Source organism: Adiantum capillus-veneris, chromosome 24 (assembly GCF_014529385.1).
Source record: "Adiantum capillus-veneris isolate H3 chromosome 24, ASM1452938v2, whole genome shotgun sequence".
NCBI lineage: Eukaryota > Viridiplantae > Streptophyta > Polypodiopsida > Polypodiales > Pteridaceae > Adiantum > Adiantum capillus-veneris.
Window position 1 is genome coordinate 132,132,017 of NC_140954.1, and position 17,488 is coordinate 132,149,504.

Genomic DNA, 17,488 nt, shown 5'->3' on the forward strand with positions numbered 1-17,488 from the left:
GGTTTTCGTCCCCGGCAGCGAGGCCAATGTTGGACGGATACGCTACGATGGACGTCAGCACAGCGAGAAATCACCTAACAAGATTTGCCAACTAAGGATGAAGCTCTACCCGCAGGTGCATGGAAGCAAGCATAGGGTGTCAACCTACACTCGACCGACTCCTAACTAATTCCTACAGAGGTCTCTACCCAATGTCTAAGTCACAACCTTCAGGAGTGCATAAGAGGAAACTTCCTACAATGCTTTCTAGAGCCGAACACCCATCAAACAATCTCAAAACACCACAGAACTTGAAGGAGACCCCTCTAACACCAATAGGTCACTCTCCGTAAGGTCTATGAACCAAAACCCCAACCCAAAACACCCAGTGCAAAATCACGTAGGATGTCTGGCCAAAATTTGCAAGTCTCCGTTTTCAAAATCTAAAGTGCCTAATGTGTAGCTCTACTCAATGCGAACGTGTGGATATGCAGCAATGCAAGATCGGCGGACAATGTATGCTCACCGAATCACCAAATGAAGCTCGTAGATGGAGCTCGCAAAACCGGACCGTACGCTCGCAATGTAGGTATTGGCGTGTAGCTCTCATCGGGGGCAACATGCTGCACTTCTCCGCACTCGATTCCGACCATCGATGCACACGTAGCATCAAGATGAAGCTCACACTCTCTCTCGTACACAGTACGCTCACGCACAGACTTCAAACTTTTTAAAATGACAAAGGTTTTTTTCATTAAGGTCAAAAAGTGTAATAAATACCTTACAATTCTCAAACCCTAAAGTTCTAAATTAACCATCTATTCAATCTAATTGTCAAAACTGGGATACAATCTGGAAACTTCTGTAAGCCCCAATATTTACAAGGTGAAATGTCGGGTTTTCTCAATAAATGAATAATTACAAAAAATGATGATCTGCCGAGTAGTCAATTTCCATAGGGTGTGTCCAGCTTCTAACATAGAGTTACCAACTCATGGAAGCGGATGGTAAGCTTCATAAGACAAGAGTCAATAGATGGAGGCTTAAACCCTACTTTCTACTATTTGATCATGCTCCACCTATCGACATTCCAGATTAGGATACACCATCAACCTCCACCTTCGATGACAATGACCAAACAAATGAGTTAGAAGCATAAATTCCCTAACCTTTAGGGGGAGGGATAATGACACAAGGTTAGCCGTACCACACTTTTGCTCACAAGGGCTAATGACACCCGGCTTTCAGAGCCTGGCTGCGAGAACCGACCCCGTTCAGGGAGCATAAAATAAACAACAACAAAAATGAATTTTTTTTACTTTTCTTGCCTGTTGCTGCCGCCACCCCACCTTCCCCTTGACCTTGCGCCCACACTAGGCCGCCTGCCTCCCTTGGCACCACCCTTCCCCCTCTCTCCTCCATTATCGCCACCCCTCCCTCTCCCTCTTGTTTATTTGCAAGCCGCCAAAATATATCTCTCTTGCCCAAGGGGCCGCCATTATCGAACTATCTCTCTCTCCCTCATCCATTATTCAACTCTCTCTCTTCCTTCCCCAACTCTCCCTCCTCTCTCTCTCTCTCTCTCTCTCTCTCTCTCTCTCTCTCTCTCTCTCTCTCTCTCTCTCTCTCTCTCTCTCTCTCTCTCTCTCTCTCTCTCGCTCTCTCTCCAACTCGGTGTTGGTAGCCCGCACACCAATAGTCTCTCTCTCTCTCTCAAAACACCCACCACACACCCTCACTCTCAGTCTCTCTCCCCAACTCCCTCACCCTCTCCCTCCCTCTCGCTCACTCACGCTCTCCCTCTCTCTCATGTCCTTTGTCGACACCAGCCCGCAGGGCGCACAGTGCAAAAAACTCTCTCTCACTCTCGTTACTCACACACACACACACACACACACACACACACACACACACACACACACACACACACACACACACACTCACACCATCTCTCACTCACGCTCTATCTCCCTCTCTCGTTCTCTATGTAGTCGAGCCAGCCATATATAAAAGAAATAAATATATTTCTCTTATACTCTCATTCCCACACACACACACTTGTCAACACACTTACCCACGTACACACTCACACACACCAAACGAGCACATGCACATACACTAACAAGCACACGCACGCCATACGCACACACAAGAAGAAAAAACAAAGGAACTCAACATCGACGAAGAAGACGACCAAAAGCATGTGGAAGCAGCATCAAATTAGACGTCGTAGGCATGCTTCGGCCGGCCCTGAAAGTGACGAACACGTGGCATCTTGGCATCAGCAAAACAACCACAAAAGCACACTCCATCCCTCTTCTATGACTTTTCCCCCCATCAGCAACAACACCCTTGTAAAAAAGCCCTGAACCAAATTACCCTAAGTCTAGCCATGGCTAGCATTTGTAAATTCACCTATCCCTATCCCACTCCTTCCCTCTCTCTCTACTCTCTTCACCTTCTCTCTCCTACTCAATAGAATAAGAAGAGGCTTCGCTGGAGCAGTACCCGCAATCACATGGCACACTCACTCTCTCTCTCACCCCACTAGTAAGAGAGGTCACCACTCCCAAAATCCTATATAAGGAGAGTGAGCTCTCTACTTAAGCACATGGATAGGAGAATGCCAATGCTGAGAAACACATCATTACCATAATCATGACAATATGCACACCCTACACAAGCATGATAGGAAATTGGTAGTTCTTTTGGAAGGTTGGCACTCTAAGCGCATAGAGTCAAGAGCACTTGATGTTAGCACCATGGAAATATGGGTTTAGACACACATCTAGCTCATAAGAAATCTTTTGGTTAACCTAAGCCCCCGTCTTAGGGCTCGAAATAGCTTGTAACCTTGTTGTGGAACTACATCAATAGAAGGACCTCTTTGCCATCAAGACCCGTGTACTTGGGTTGTAGCATGTGATAGAACTTGAGTGTAAGCATCCACCCTCTGGATGGTAGCTTCTTCTCTATGGAAGCTATTGGGCCTGGCTATGTATCTATTTGGGATTTCCCATAGTATGGAATAATGAGAAAGGGATAGTCTTCTCTCTCTCTCTCTCTCTCTCTCTCTCTCTCTCTCTCTCTCTCTCTCTCTCTCTCTCTCTCTCTCTCTCTCTCTCTCTCTTTTTTCTCTCCCTCTCCCTCCCTCCCCCTCCCTCTCCCCTCTCTCTCTCTCTCTCTCTCTCTCTCTCTCTCTCTCTCTCTCTCTCTCTCTCTCTCTCTCTCTCTCTCTCTCCACCCCCCCACACACACACGCTCTCTCTCATAGTCAGGATTCAAAAGAATGTGTTTTTGGTGTGTTGTGCTAGAGTGACAAGTCTGAGGCTACAATATGCGTCCTAGCCGCACTTATGCTAGGTGGTGCCCTTTTATAGTTATAGGATAACCCCTTCTTTTGAGATGATCTTTGGGGAATTGAGGCTATGTGTGGTGTAGAGGCCACCCCACCTGGCACGCCATTTCTGAACATGAGTGGTAAGTCAAAAATGGGAATCTCACAAATCATCAAAAGGGTTCACACCCACGGATTGGTCTCCGTTGTCCACCACATCTATGGATGTGGTTGCATCCTCTCTCCCTCACTTCCTTGGTCAAAGCAAGGGCTGCAAGCAAGTGGAAACAAGTGCCTCATTAAAAAATAGAGATGCACATGCACGACCAGAGACCAAACAACCTGTCAAAATAGGAGCAATCCCACATCCAAACTCAAGTGTAACCCCCTAGGACGACACAACAACTCAATAAAACATGCCACAAAAGTATGGCTCTTCTATGTAGACCCTCTCCATGACAACCCAGAATCCATAAGGACTCGACCTAAATCTGGCAAATAGTGGTACATAGTGCTATCCATGGCACTCATCCCTAGTGCATGAAACAAAGAAGCACTCTTTGCAATGTAAAGTGGTGGGGGTGGTCCGTGTCTGTTTTGGGGGTTCCAACATTGCATAGATTCAATGACCAACAAAATTATCAATCCGGAGGGATGCGCTACCCGGATAGGGCATGGAAACACTGACACGATTAGTGAGCTAATCATGGCAACATGAATGGTGACTCTATGAGGTGATCTTCTCGACCTATGGAGGAGCTAGGCCACAATGATGGGCAATCTCCACATCCACTTCCCTTCACCTCCAATCAACCCAATCACACACACTAATGATTGCAAGATGCACACAACACTAATCCTATCATGCAACACACTAATCGCGAGCACACACGCATAAATCTATCGACCACCACACTCCAATCAAACCTACATGCACACACAAGCAAGAGAGGGCAATCACACAAGATTAGAGAGGGCTTTGCATCATCTTCAAATAGTCTTTGACTTCAGTCAAGCCATCCATAGGATTTTGTACAAGGTTTTGATCTTGCTGATATTCGTTACCATGTGCATCTTGATATGCATATGTGAGCTTCATCACATGTAACTGTTTGAACACTATTGGATTTGTCGATTTATGACTTTGATTTGTGGAGATCAGTTGAACTTTTGTCCTTGATGATATTCATAGAAGCATTTGTCTGTAGACTCTGATGGAACTTGGGTTAATTGGAGACTTCCAACAACCATATGATCTTTCAATGGTTTTTGTCTTGAAGGGTTATGTTGGCTCGAAGTTCTAGGGATCCTAACTGGTGTAGCATTTTGTGGTACATAAGCTGAGCTTGATGGATTTACAGCTCCCCCCTTCCTAGGGTGATCACTATAGCCTGCTTCATTGTAAGAGTTTAAAATTGTTTGGCTCTAGTTTAGTCTCACCTTTTGGGACTGTGAAGTACACTTTGGATAGCACTGTTGACATTTGGCGTTTGTAAGCTTTCTGCATAGTTTCCTATGTATCTTAATGAAACATGACAAATTATTCCCCACGTCAAGCTATAGATAGCATTATCTTTGCCCTATTGTTTTCTATCCCATGGGTGTCCTATGATATGAGCTTCTGTGGTTTTAGGACCCAAGGCATCATAGATGCTAGACTGTCATCTATATCTACGATTGTTTTGGTCAAAGTATATGCTCGTTTGGTCACAACATCGAAGTCTGATTTCTGATGGAGGAGAGTTTGTCTTTGAACAAATTTCTGGGTTCACTTGGGTAATATTATTCAGCTCTAGAGATGATGGGCTATAATAGATTCTTTCCTTTAAAATGAACCATCCTTTCTAATCTATCACTAGACACACTTCTATGAGCTGGTATGTGGGCTGTTCAAACACTGGTTGATCCTTTTTGTACAATTGCCCTTTTTGGTCCACATAGTGTGCATATTAATTATGTGTACCATATAAAGCTAACAACATTCTGTTTGATGTGTCCCTTAGACTCGTGAATGATTGCACACTTGTGGCAGTGGATGCAGAATCATTTGCAAACCTAACAATCTTTTCAACATTCAGTGATATCTCAACACATTCATGCAGTAATTTGTTGTTCAAAGAATCAATTATAAGCTTTTCAGGTGTTTGTGCATCTTTATGCTGATTTTGAACTTGCAGTTCTTTTACTGGTGCTTCTAATGGTAGTGCGGAATCATATGATTGCATTAAAAGTGACAAGTTAGATGCACTTATATCGAGATTTGCATTTTCAATTTTCTATGTACCTTGCTTGGTAGTTGATGTGTCCTTGTTGTCTGGATTTCTTGAACAATCTTTAGAAAAATGTCCACCTTTTTGTCCACAATCTGAGCAATATGCCATGACTGGTGATATTTCAGCTGGTTCTGTCATGTCAAGATCTAGCTGAGAAGCTTATGTTTCTGTGCTTGCCAAGTTGTTATCTTCTTTCAGAACACTGAGCATCAAGCTGTAGACTGCTCCATCTTGACCTTTGTACCGTTTTTGACTCGGTTCTCCGATTAAATTGGCTTCTATTGGTTGATCTGTTGGATCTTTCATTTTTGGTTCTTGACTATAGATCTAACCACTGTAATCCATGTACAATGACCTTGATTGCATATGCACTAAATGGATGCTTTGCTGGCTTGTGCAGATTTCTAGATAAACACTTGGGTTGATTTTTTTACTTCTATGTGCACTTCATCTTTGAGCTTGCAATACGTGGCTCCACTGAAGTCTGTGAACATCTGGGAGTTTTTTGAATCTGGCTTTACTCTGGTCAATAGGATATTGGCTCCTGTGCTGCTTTTGGTGCTCATCAAGTATCTATGGCCTTCTGAATCTGTATATAAAACTTTATCTCCATTGTAGCCGTATAGCTGTAAATTTGCTCTGTTGCAGTTGTGCATGTGTTGCTATTGCTACTAGCTTGCTCTGATGTACTTGAAATTTCAGTTCGATTTGAGTCCATGTCGACTTGTTCAGTAAAAACTATCTCCTAGCAAATTTTGGTGTTGATTAGCAGAATTTTTGCTGCTTATTCTAGCCTAATCTGCAATCACATGTGAGTTGTGCCCTTGTTCGTCCGTCTAGAAGCTAGTTTACACGCTTGATTTTGTCAAATTTAAAAACTTTCTACCGCTCACAACTTCGAGTTGACCGTTTTTAGCTTTCTTCGGCTATTCCTGACTGTTTCGTTGTTTGATTCGTTTTTTTCCTAGCTGTCGTTCTCAACTTTTTGCTCGCATTGCGGTGCACTTGCTGGCTTTTCTTTTTTGTTGTTTCTGTCTCTTTTGGGCTTTTTTCTGACTTTTTTTTTCTTTCTGGTACTTTCAACGACTTTCTTTTTGGTTTTCTTAATTTTTTGTAAAATTTTAAATTTTCTAAAAAATTTCATCTTTTTATGATTTTTGGAAAATTTTTGATTTTTTTATAGAATTTTAGATTTTTTGTGATTTATTGGTGAATTGTTGAAATTTTTTATGTGTTTTTGTAAATTATCACATCAATTTTTCTTTTTTTAATGAATTTTCTACGAGGTTTTTAATTTTTACAGGTGAAATTTTTATGAGTTTTCTAAAATTTTTGTCATTTTTTAAACTCTTTTTTTATTTTTTATGAGGTTTTTTTCGTCTATAAAAATTTTTGGTGTGTTTTTTATTTTATTTTATTTTATTAATTTTTGAAACCTTTTTTTAATTATTTTTTAATTAGATTTGTGATTTTTTTATAAAAAATATTCTTATCTCTTTTTATTTTTTATTTGTTGTTGTAAATTTTTTTAATGTTTTTTAAAAATTTTGATTTTTAAATGTGTTTTTTAATGCAAATTAAATAATAATAAAAAACTTTATTTAATTGCCCTCTTACCTCGCTGCACCGCGTGAACAGCTACAGCCGTTGACAAGGATCGCTTGACAACTGGCGCTCAGTGTTGATTGCGGGTGATGGCGCTGACAGCAACGGACTAGGGGCTTGGCGCGCAGAGCACGAGGAGAGTGAGCAGCACTGGCGACGCCGCTGTGAGAGAGAGGCTGTGTTGACAGCACGCATGCGTGACAACAGCGAAAGAGAGAGAGCCTACGTTGACGTGGCAGCCTGGTGAATGCGGGGCCGTGGGACTGCAGGGTGCGAGGCGTACGGAGAGCAGAGGAGGGAGAGTAGAGAGAGAGAGAGAGAGACAAGAGTTAGAGAGTGAGTACGACAGGCGTGTGAGCAGCTGGCATGCAAAACGAGACAAGGAAGAGAGGTGTGGAAAACGACTAGGAGATAGAGGTTGTTTACGCTAGCAACGAGAGAGAGGGAGTGTGACAGGAAGAGAGTGAGTGAGGGGGAGGAGAGAGATTATTGATAATCGCTCATTTTGAGAGAGGGGGAGGGGAGAGAATGTTAATAATCGCCTTGGGGAGGGGTGAGGAGGAGAGAGAAAGCTAGAGAGAGAGAGTGAGGGTGTGGGGTGGGTTCACGCTGAGAGGGAAGAATAAGAAGAGAATTTAACGTAGGCGGAAATTATCCCAATGGACCGTAAGGTCTAGCCACCGGCACAAAATTTAGTGCTCTGTAAGGCACGGTATCGAAGCCCGAGAATTATTTTTTCTTATTATTTGATTTTCAATCATCCGAAAAGGCCAAAACTAGGCCGAAAATTAATCGAAACGCTAAAAATCACCAGAAAATCCAAAAAATCGTCAGAAAAATCCAAGAAGTTCTTGGAAATTTCTAAAAACTTTAGAAAATCATTGTCATTACATTTTCGACACGCAAAAGCACACCAAAAATAGTAGATTTTACCAAAAATACAATTTACGACACAGTCTCATCAACCCGACCTCCGAAAATAGCAAAATGCTCAAAACTCAACCATGGAGGGCACAAATGCGATCAAAATGATGCCGTAAATGCGCACACAAAACAGTTCATAAAGATAGCGAGATATCAAATTTTTATGGAATTAAGATAAAATTAACACAAAAATTAGCAAAACTTTACAAAAAATACCCAAATTTATTTTGAATTTCTCCACACTTTGGGGATTAGCCCAACCAAATAAAACCAAAAAATTCACATCAATTTAATTACCAAACAATTTCATCAATAAAATCAAGACTACGCAATTAAATCGGCAAAATTAGTGACAAAATTAGGTTAAAATTTGACACAATTAAAGTGTGTAAATCCCTGTTTTGAGCTCAAAAATGCAGCAGTTAACCGTTACACACATCAAATATACAATCAAAAACTGAATCAATCATGCAAATTAAACACTTTTTACACACACACACTAATAATTGGCAGTTTTTACAAATCTCTAGGTGCGCACACAAAAGGGTTAATCTTTTTGAAATTGTAATGTGATTTTACAAATCATTAGTTGGTCATGACCACAACACAAATCACTCATCACAATGAAAAATTATTAAGCACACATTGATTTTTATGTGCATAAACAATGGCAAAATAGTGCACACACACCTAAAATTATGTATACGCACACTCAATTAGAATGCACACACTTGATTTTAGTGCACACACACTTGCAATTGACCATCCAAGCATGCAATTAACTCAATTAAGCACAAAATTAGCAATATACAATCACCAATCAACAACTGAACTTGTCAAATTCATATGCCACCAAATTTTAAAAATTTCGGCATTACGACGATATGAAAACGAACAATCCAACATTGCATTGCATCAACATTACATTGCATCATGGTGGGATATCTACACAATTCTACACATCTTTAGATTCTAGGGAGGTTGAGAATACCACCTTGATTACCTTTCCATTGAACGGTTGAAAGCTCCAATCCTTCATAGCAAATTAGTGTGTAAGTTAGCAAAATTAGTCAAATTAGCAAGAGGTTAGTGTGAATTTAGAGTGTAGAATCACACAATTGGCAAGATACGGTGAAAAATTAGGGAAAATTGAACACATTGCTTCATGCACACATTCAAAATCCACAAAAACATGAACACAAGTGAAATTAGTGAGGAAACACATCCGATATGCCACAATTACATTAGCGTACGCCATCGTCCCTGGCAACGGCGTCAAATGTTGGGGTTCCATTGCTGTATAGCTTCAATGACCAACAAAATTATCAATCTAGAGGGATGAGCTACCCGGCTAGGGCATGGAAACACTCACACGATTAGTGAGCTAATCATGGCAACATGAATGGTGACTCTACGAAGTGAGCTTCTTGGCCTATGGAAGAGCTAAGCCACGATGATGGGCAATCTCCACATTCACTTCCCTTCACCTCCAATCAACCCAATCACACACACTAACGGTTGCAAGACGCACACAACACTAATCCTATCATGCAACACACTAATCGTGAGCATACACACATAGATCTATCGAGCACCAAACTCCAATCTAACCTACATGCACACACAAGCAAGAGAGGGCAATCACACAAGATTAGAGAGGGATTAACCACTAATTAGTTAAGAGCTAGCTAATCAAAGCATCATATGCAATCATCAGAAGCATGAAAGAGGCAAAGTGAAAGAGAATTAAGCATTGATTAGTGTTAACCAAGTCACATGAGCAAGGAGAAGCTCAAGGACTCCATAGCCACACACCTCAAGAGTTAGTTCTCACCAAAGAGTGCTCTCAACAAATGAGTTTGAGAACCCCAATTTCTTTTACACACTGCCTTATATACCTAAGGTAAAAATATGCAATGTCCGGGTGTCCAAGGCCTTTAGGGCTCCACCACTTACTGAATCTGCTACCTAGACACACTAACTGATCTGTTCTTTACAACTTGGAACTCCCATTGAGTCCGTAACACATTAGAATATTACAATGACTTGAAAATCAAAATTTACAATACGTGACCATTTTGAGAAAATGTGGAAAATATGTAACTCCAATCGTTACTGATTCTTTGTATTCATCCTTGATGTGCATTTGTCGTCTTCGGTCTTTAGCAGCTCCTGTTAACTGACGTTGACTCAGTTAACATCTGTGGACCAAGAACATGATAGAAGTGTTGCACTACAAGGAAACAGAAAATCAATTTCAAAAACTGCACATTGACGCTTGCTTACCATGAAATTATAAATAGAGGGATCACCTCTTGTCGCTCGCGTCGGATGAATCTACATATCCATAGGGTGCATGATGCAAAACCACCACATGTCGATAAACAATCAACTCCAATGCCCTGCAAAATTGCTCAACCCAAAAGATTGTGTCTCCTACAAGGACAAAAGCCATCAATGGTTAAAACTAAACTTATTAATGACAATATCAATATCTAGGATCAATTTGTTTACCTACAAGAGGCGCCATCACAAGTAGCCACCCCGAGACTGCCAAGTTACTATGGCTCAAATGAATAGCTGATCGTACATGATCCTCTGTACATGTATCCCATGAAGGTTGAGGTGATGGTGAGTGTAGAAAGACTCCAAAAGGTAGGTCAACAAAGATAAAGTCAGCTATCCATGACATTGATCTAGCACTCCTCCGATATGTAATCTCTGTAGATTGAGCTCCACTCATATGCTCATGTATAGAAATCCATGATCTAGTCTGCACAACACTACAAAAATCCCTAGCAATCACAATATAGTCACCATGCAAATCAACACACCTAGTATCACTACAACCATTCTGCACAACAAGCTGAAGAGGCAATGGTATACACAAACTGTAGGGCACGTCGCAATCTTTGTGTGCCCCTACTCTCTACATGAACAAAAAAATTATCTATATAAATATGAGTGATATAATAGAGCTGCAACAACAAGAGTCCAATAAAAAACAAGATTATACCTAAGATAGACGGCAGATCATCAATCACATGGTCTGCAGTAGCAGATGCATTATGATTCTTATCCAAAAATTTTGTTGCTTAAATTTAGAAAAAAGTGTCAAAATTATTAATCATTCTCAAATTAGCAAAGTATAGGACACATAGAAAGTGAGAATGACTCTCACTCACAAGTTCGAGTAGGTGGAAGAGATGGTAGAGGATGAGAAGATGGATCAGCAACATCTATGGCTTTGGGTGGTGGAAGATACATAGATGCGGCTCCTCTAAATTGCACATTATGCAATTCTCTCTCTCCCTAGCAAGGACATGGCCTCTATCCATGTCGATCCACCAAGGGAAATGCTCAAGCTCCCACTGCAAGAGCTGATGCATGGTTGGTGGATACATGCATCCCTCACCGCTCTCAGTGTGTGTCCAAGAACGTGCAAGCACATGTATTGCAGCAATGTGATGCATGGTCAAGAGGTGAGTAAAGTATCTACAAAAGCCAACAAAGAATTATTCTAAACTCAAACAGGAATCAATACCCTATATTAGTTGAAGCACATATTATGATACAAAAATAATCAAATCATTATCTACCTATAAACTAGTCATTGAAAAACCATGCGGCAATAGTCAATCCTCTTTATGGCTTGCAACTCTACATCCTTCATTTTGTTTTCCAATGCCACCTCAAGAGGGAATAAGAATTTTCTTCCATCCACCACAATCGCCGTGTAGTAGAACATATCCATGGTGCACAAGGGAGGAATATCAATCCCTCCATGAAAATCCACATACTCCACAAGAAGCTTCTTAGATTTATCTAAGATCCTTTGCAAAGCTCTTTCTCGTTTTAGCCATCTTTCACACCAAGCATGCAAAAGAAAAATCAAACTTCTTACTAACATTCACAAGCTCAATCATAAACCATTTGCATCAAGATGCTCACCCTCGAAACTTGTGGTCTCCTTTCACCATGCAATAAGCAGCACAAGTGATCTTGCTTGCCTCTAGTAAGGACACCCATAAGTTCTTATTTTTTATGGAAGCATCATGTAGGACAATCAAGTTAAGTTTCTCTAGAGTGGCCCAACTATCTTCCCCCCATTGTAGGCTCATTACATGATCAAACCAATCCTTTTATAACCTTGGATCAACAAAATTGAGAATCTACCAAACAAGAACATTAATCAATAAAAATTTCATCTTACCATGTATCAAAGAAAACACCAAGAGATGGTTATATACCTTCCCTACACGATCTGAATATTTATAGTAAAGATCATTCATGATCCTAGTCTCTTCTTTTTTCAAGTCCTCTTTAGAAAGCAATGATTTCTTGCTCTCTAGCTCAGTGTATAGCTCTTTTGACATTTGAACCTTCAAAATAAACTAATACTTTTCAAAACAAAAAGCTTCAAATAAAACGTACAAAAAAGAGATCCAATGTCAAACACACTTACACAAAAAAGAAACCTAGCTAGATATCTTTGTGTAAGAGGATGACACAGCTCCTCTCCCTTTGTGTTCTCTTGCACAGAGTGTCGATCAATTTTTGGTCATTCCTTGATAATGCACGAAGGTATCTTCATGATCCAAAGAGAAAATGTTTGCACAATTCACCAACTCATCTCGTAGATGAGAAGATACTAAAGCATGGATGTTCATACTGATGAAAATATTAGTAAGTTAGTCAACCTTCAATCATTTAAAGTTTACCTACTAACAAGAGTATAATATCACTCACAAATTCATGTGTTGCAAGCTCATCAATAATGCTATTTTGGAAACCTTTTTCGGGTTGATGATAATACACAAGACCCTACAATGCTCCTCTCTGCTATTGGAAAACATTTCTCTAGCAGTTGCTTGCTATGCTACCGTCCTATGATTGCCTTCCCACATGTAGAACATTCTACCAAGAAGTGACTCTAGTTGTGGCTGCAATGCTAACTCCTCTTCATACTCTTTATTTATGTCTTTCCAAAGTGGGTCCCATGTCTCAACAACATCATCTATTTTAAAAAATAAATGAGACTCCAAAAGAACATTGAACATTCCAAAGCAAAAGTAATATGTAAATCCATAAAAGTACTTTGAAACAACAATGATTTCATGTCAACAATGTCTGTTCCTTGTGACATGATTGCAGTGAAACTATAAAAGCATCTTTTTCCTTTATGTAACCTTCTGTGGAAAATGCATCCTTCACGTCAGAAACATATGATCTAAGGCCACATACACAAGCATATGGAATGAGTCTACACAAAGGAACTAGAGGACACTCAAAAGAACTAAAAACCCTTGTGGTTTTCAGAATGTCCTTTCCTCTATCCATATGCAAATGACTATCATCCACATCATCAGCAGACGGCCCAACTTCAGGGGCAATATGAAATGGAACTAATTCCAAAGCTGTCTCTTGTCTAGCTATTTGAGCATCAACTTCATTCATTGACCCTAATCCAATGTGAGTATTCTCGCTCTCATCGCCAATAAAATCATTGTCATCGAAGTCTTTTGTGATTGCCACAAAGCTCACCTGATCACTACGTATAGGAAAAAGGAATAGCCTCTTTCCCCTTTCAACGAGAACATCTCATAGTTGCAGGACTACAAAGACATTTTCAAACACAAATTAAATAATCCCTTCTATCATTGGTCTCAAAATAACATTTACTTAATCCATCATTATAAACTTTAATATGTTTAGTTAAAACCAAGAACATGAGTATCTTATTTCTTAACATTGAAGACTATGAAATAGAGTCGGACAAGCAACCATGTCGTTGGATTCAATTTATCTAGAATCAAACCCAACATACTACGTCCTGTCAACTAGATCAAAAACCTAAATTTTCAAATTGCCTACCTTAATGAATATGTGCTAAACTTTTTTCAATACCATTCCATACTAACCACATAAATTGTAGACATTTAACTTCACACAAAGTATTAAGAAGCAAACAGTTCTAAGCAACATATAATTTACCTTACACTTAAAAAGACATTGTCGTAAATTATTATCATACCAAAAAATATTTGCAAAAAAAAAGGCCCCGACCTTGCTATTGGAGTTGAACAGCTGTCAGTATTGTTCCGCGCCGGTGCGGAACAGTTCCAAAACAGTTGTTTAACTCCAACAGCAAGGTCGAGGCCTTTTTTTTTTTGCAAATATCTCAACACTGAACAAGATGTCTCAAACTCAATCCACTCTCATAATATTGCCAACAAAAAAAAAATCATGCAATCAAATAAATAACAACATTTTTGGAGAACATTTTTCAAAAAAATCATCAACATCTTGTTGCAGACAATGAGCATTCGGTTTCAAGGAGTTTGAAATGCTGCTAGAACTAGTCCGCGCCGGCGCGGACTTGTTCTAACAGCATTCCAAACTCCTTGAACCCAAATACCAATTGGATTTAACAAGATGTGCTAAACTTTTTTCAATACCATTCCATACTAACCACATAAATTGTAGACATTTAACTTCACACAAAGTATTAAGAAGCAAACAGTTCTAAGCAACATATAATTTACCTTACGATTAAAAAGACATTGTCGTAAATTATTATCATACCAAAAAATATTTGCAAAAAAAAAAGGCCCCGACCTTGCTATTGGAGTTGAACAGCTGTCAGTATTGTTCCGCGCCGGTGCGGAACAGTTCCAAAACAGTTGTTTAACTCCAACAGCAAGGTCGAGGCCTTTTTTTTTTTGCAAATATCTCAACACTGAACAAGATGTCTCAAACTCAATCCACTCTCATAATATTGCCAACAAAAAAAATCATGCAATCAAATAAATAACAACATTTTTGGAGAACATTTTTCAAAAAAATCATCAACATCTTGTTGCAGACAATGAGCATTCGGTTTCAAGGAGTTTGAAATGCTGCTAGAACTAGTCCGCGCCGGCGCGGACTGGTTCTAACAGCATTCCAAACTCCTTGAACCCAAATACCAATTGCATGCCTAGAAGGGGGACGTTGACGGGCGCAAAGCGCGACACGGACCCCGACCGCCTCTAAAATGTCGGGAGCCGATGCACGCCGTAAGCCGGTCACGGTGAAGTGAACAGGGGCACCACCTAGCTTTGAGCGGCTAGGACGCAGACAACGGTGATTTGAAATATCACGGACTCTACACACACACACACACACACAGTGAGAGAGAGAGAGAGAGAGAATAGACAGGTGATGAAAACCCTCAGGGGTGTGAGGGAGAATTATTCTCTTGCAATATTTACAGCAACCTTATTTCCGACGAGGTGGAAAATCATGGTGATAGAGAGATAGAGGGAAAGATAGTGAGCCTACTTGGTGCGTTCTCTAGAGATGACTCACTGACACGAAAGCTTGCTAACATGAGTGTGTGTGCATCCGCCATTGGAGTCAAGATGTAGACATAGCCTCTTCACATAGTACAAATTCCCAAAGAAAATGGCTACACTAAGTCCCCTCTCTCATGGTGCAAATGTTGCCAATTCCTCCCACCAACATACTACCAAGTGCTGACCTCTGATGAACTTGCCCCCCACGATAGTAACCTCTCAGTGCCTTTTTATAGGTGCTGGCTGCTTTAGATTAGGGTAGTCTGGTTTGATTCGGGTAATCTAATCAGGGGAGACAAAGCAAGGTAGTGGGCCCTACGTGGTTGACCCTTGCTTTGTCTTGGGAAATATTATAAGGAAAACCTCTAGGTAAACCTTTGTGACCATCACCTAGAGAGATGAGAATTTACAAATTTGGGATTTTTTACAAGAGTTGGTTTGAAACTGGGAAAAATGACAATAACCTATGGTTTTTACTGAAAAGAGCATCGTGGACGCGATGCCGGTGAATGGCAACCTCGTTGGTGCGTCGGTGTAGCGCATTCGTCACTTTTGGGGTCGCCGGGGCATGCCTTTGGCGCCTTTGCTTGTTTTGGTGTTGGTGTAGAGTGATTTGGTTGTTTTTGTCGATGTCGTCGATGTCCTTTGATTTTTTTGTTTTCTTTGGTGTTGTGAGTGTGCGTATATGCGTGCGTGTACTGTGTATGGGTGAGTGTGGGTAGGCATGTGTGTATATGTGTGAGTGCGCCAGCGTGAGTGTATATGTATGTGTATGTGCTTATATGTATGGGTATATATGTTTGTGTATGGTGTGCGTGGGATGTCAATTACCGGGCAGGGAGCGAGATGGTGACAGAGCGTGAGATGAGGGGGTGTGTTTGTTTGTATATGTGTGTAGGTGGATGTGCGCGTCTGTATACGTGAGCGTGTGTGTGTGGGGGAACGTAGGTATAAGAGGGATATTAGTTTTATATATATATATATATATATATTGATGGGGGCTTTTCACAAGCCAAGCTCCCATACCCCTCTTCTCTCGTCCCCACTCCATGAAAACCCCCTCTTAGGGAGGGAGTGATAAAAGACATTGGAAAAAGTAAGAAAAAAATAAAGTATGATTATGTAAATATATGAGAAAGGTAAAATAGGCCACCTCATGCCTGCGAGGCAGCCCATCCCCACCTTGCCTCCTTTTTCTTCACTGTTGCCCCGCCGTGTGTCCCTTTTCCTCTCCTCCACTCAAAAGGTCAACCCCCTCTCTCTTCCCCTTGTCCTTTCTCCTTTCTCTCTCCCCTCAAGCTACCCCACCTCTCACAAATAATGCATTCTAACTCACCAATAATGCACCCTAACTCACATGCAACTTACCCTATCTTCCAAAATAGTATACCCCACCCCCCCTTTCTCTCTCCTATCATATCCCATGACCCAAATACCCCCCCCTCCCTCTAAAGGGCGCCATGTCTCTTGTCTTGTAGCTAAATAACCTCCCCCACACTCACACACACTCAGTTTCACTAAAAAAGGTGCCCACAGACCCATCCCCACCCGGTGGTTACCTGATTTTTCTTGTGTTCACACACATCTGCACACAGATTCACCTCTGAACACACTCCTCTCTCTCCCCTCTTGTAATTACTTTATTCTCCATGTCACCTCTCACTTTTTTTCATCAACCCATCTCTCTCTCTTAGTCTCTCTCTCATGAGACTGCTGTTCTGGCACATATACACACAGTCAGACAAGTGGGGCCCACAGTCACATGGCCTATGTAGATAATGATTTCTTCATTTCTAAATTCTAGAATTTCTCCCCCCCCTCCTCCCCTATATAAAGAGGGGTCACCATCACACAAAAAACACACAACATCACCAAAGAACACACTATGCACTGTGTGTGCCTAGTGCACACACACACACACACACCATCACCATCACCGCAATCACCATGCTTGTCTTGAGCATGACCTCTACACCCTTGGCTATGGAAGATGAAGGGCAACTAAATGAAGGATGATGGCCATAATCCTCGTG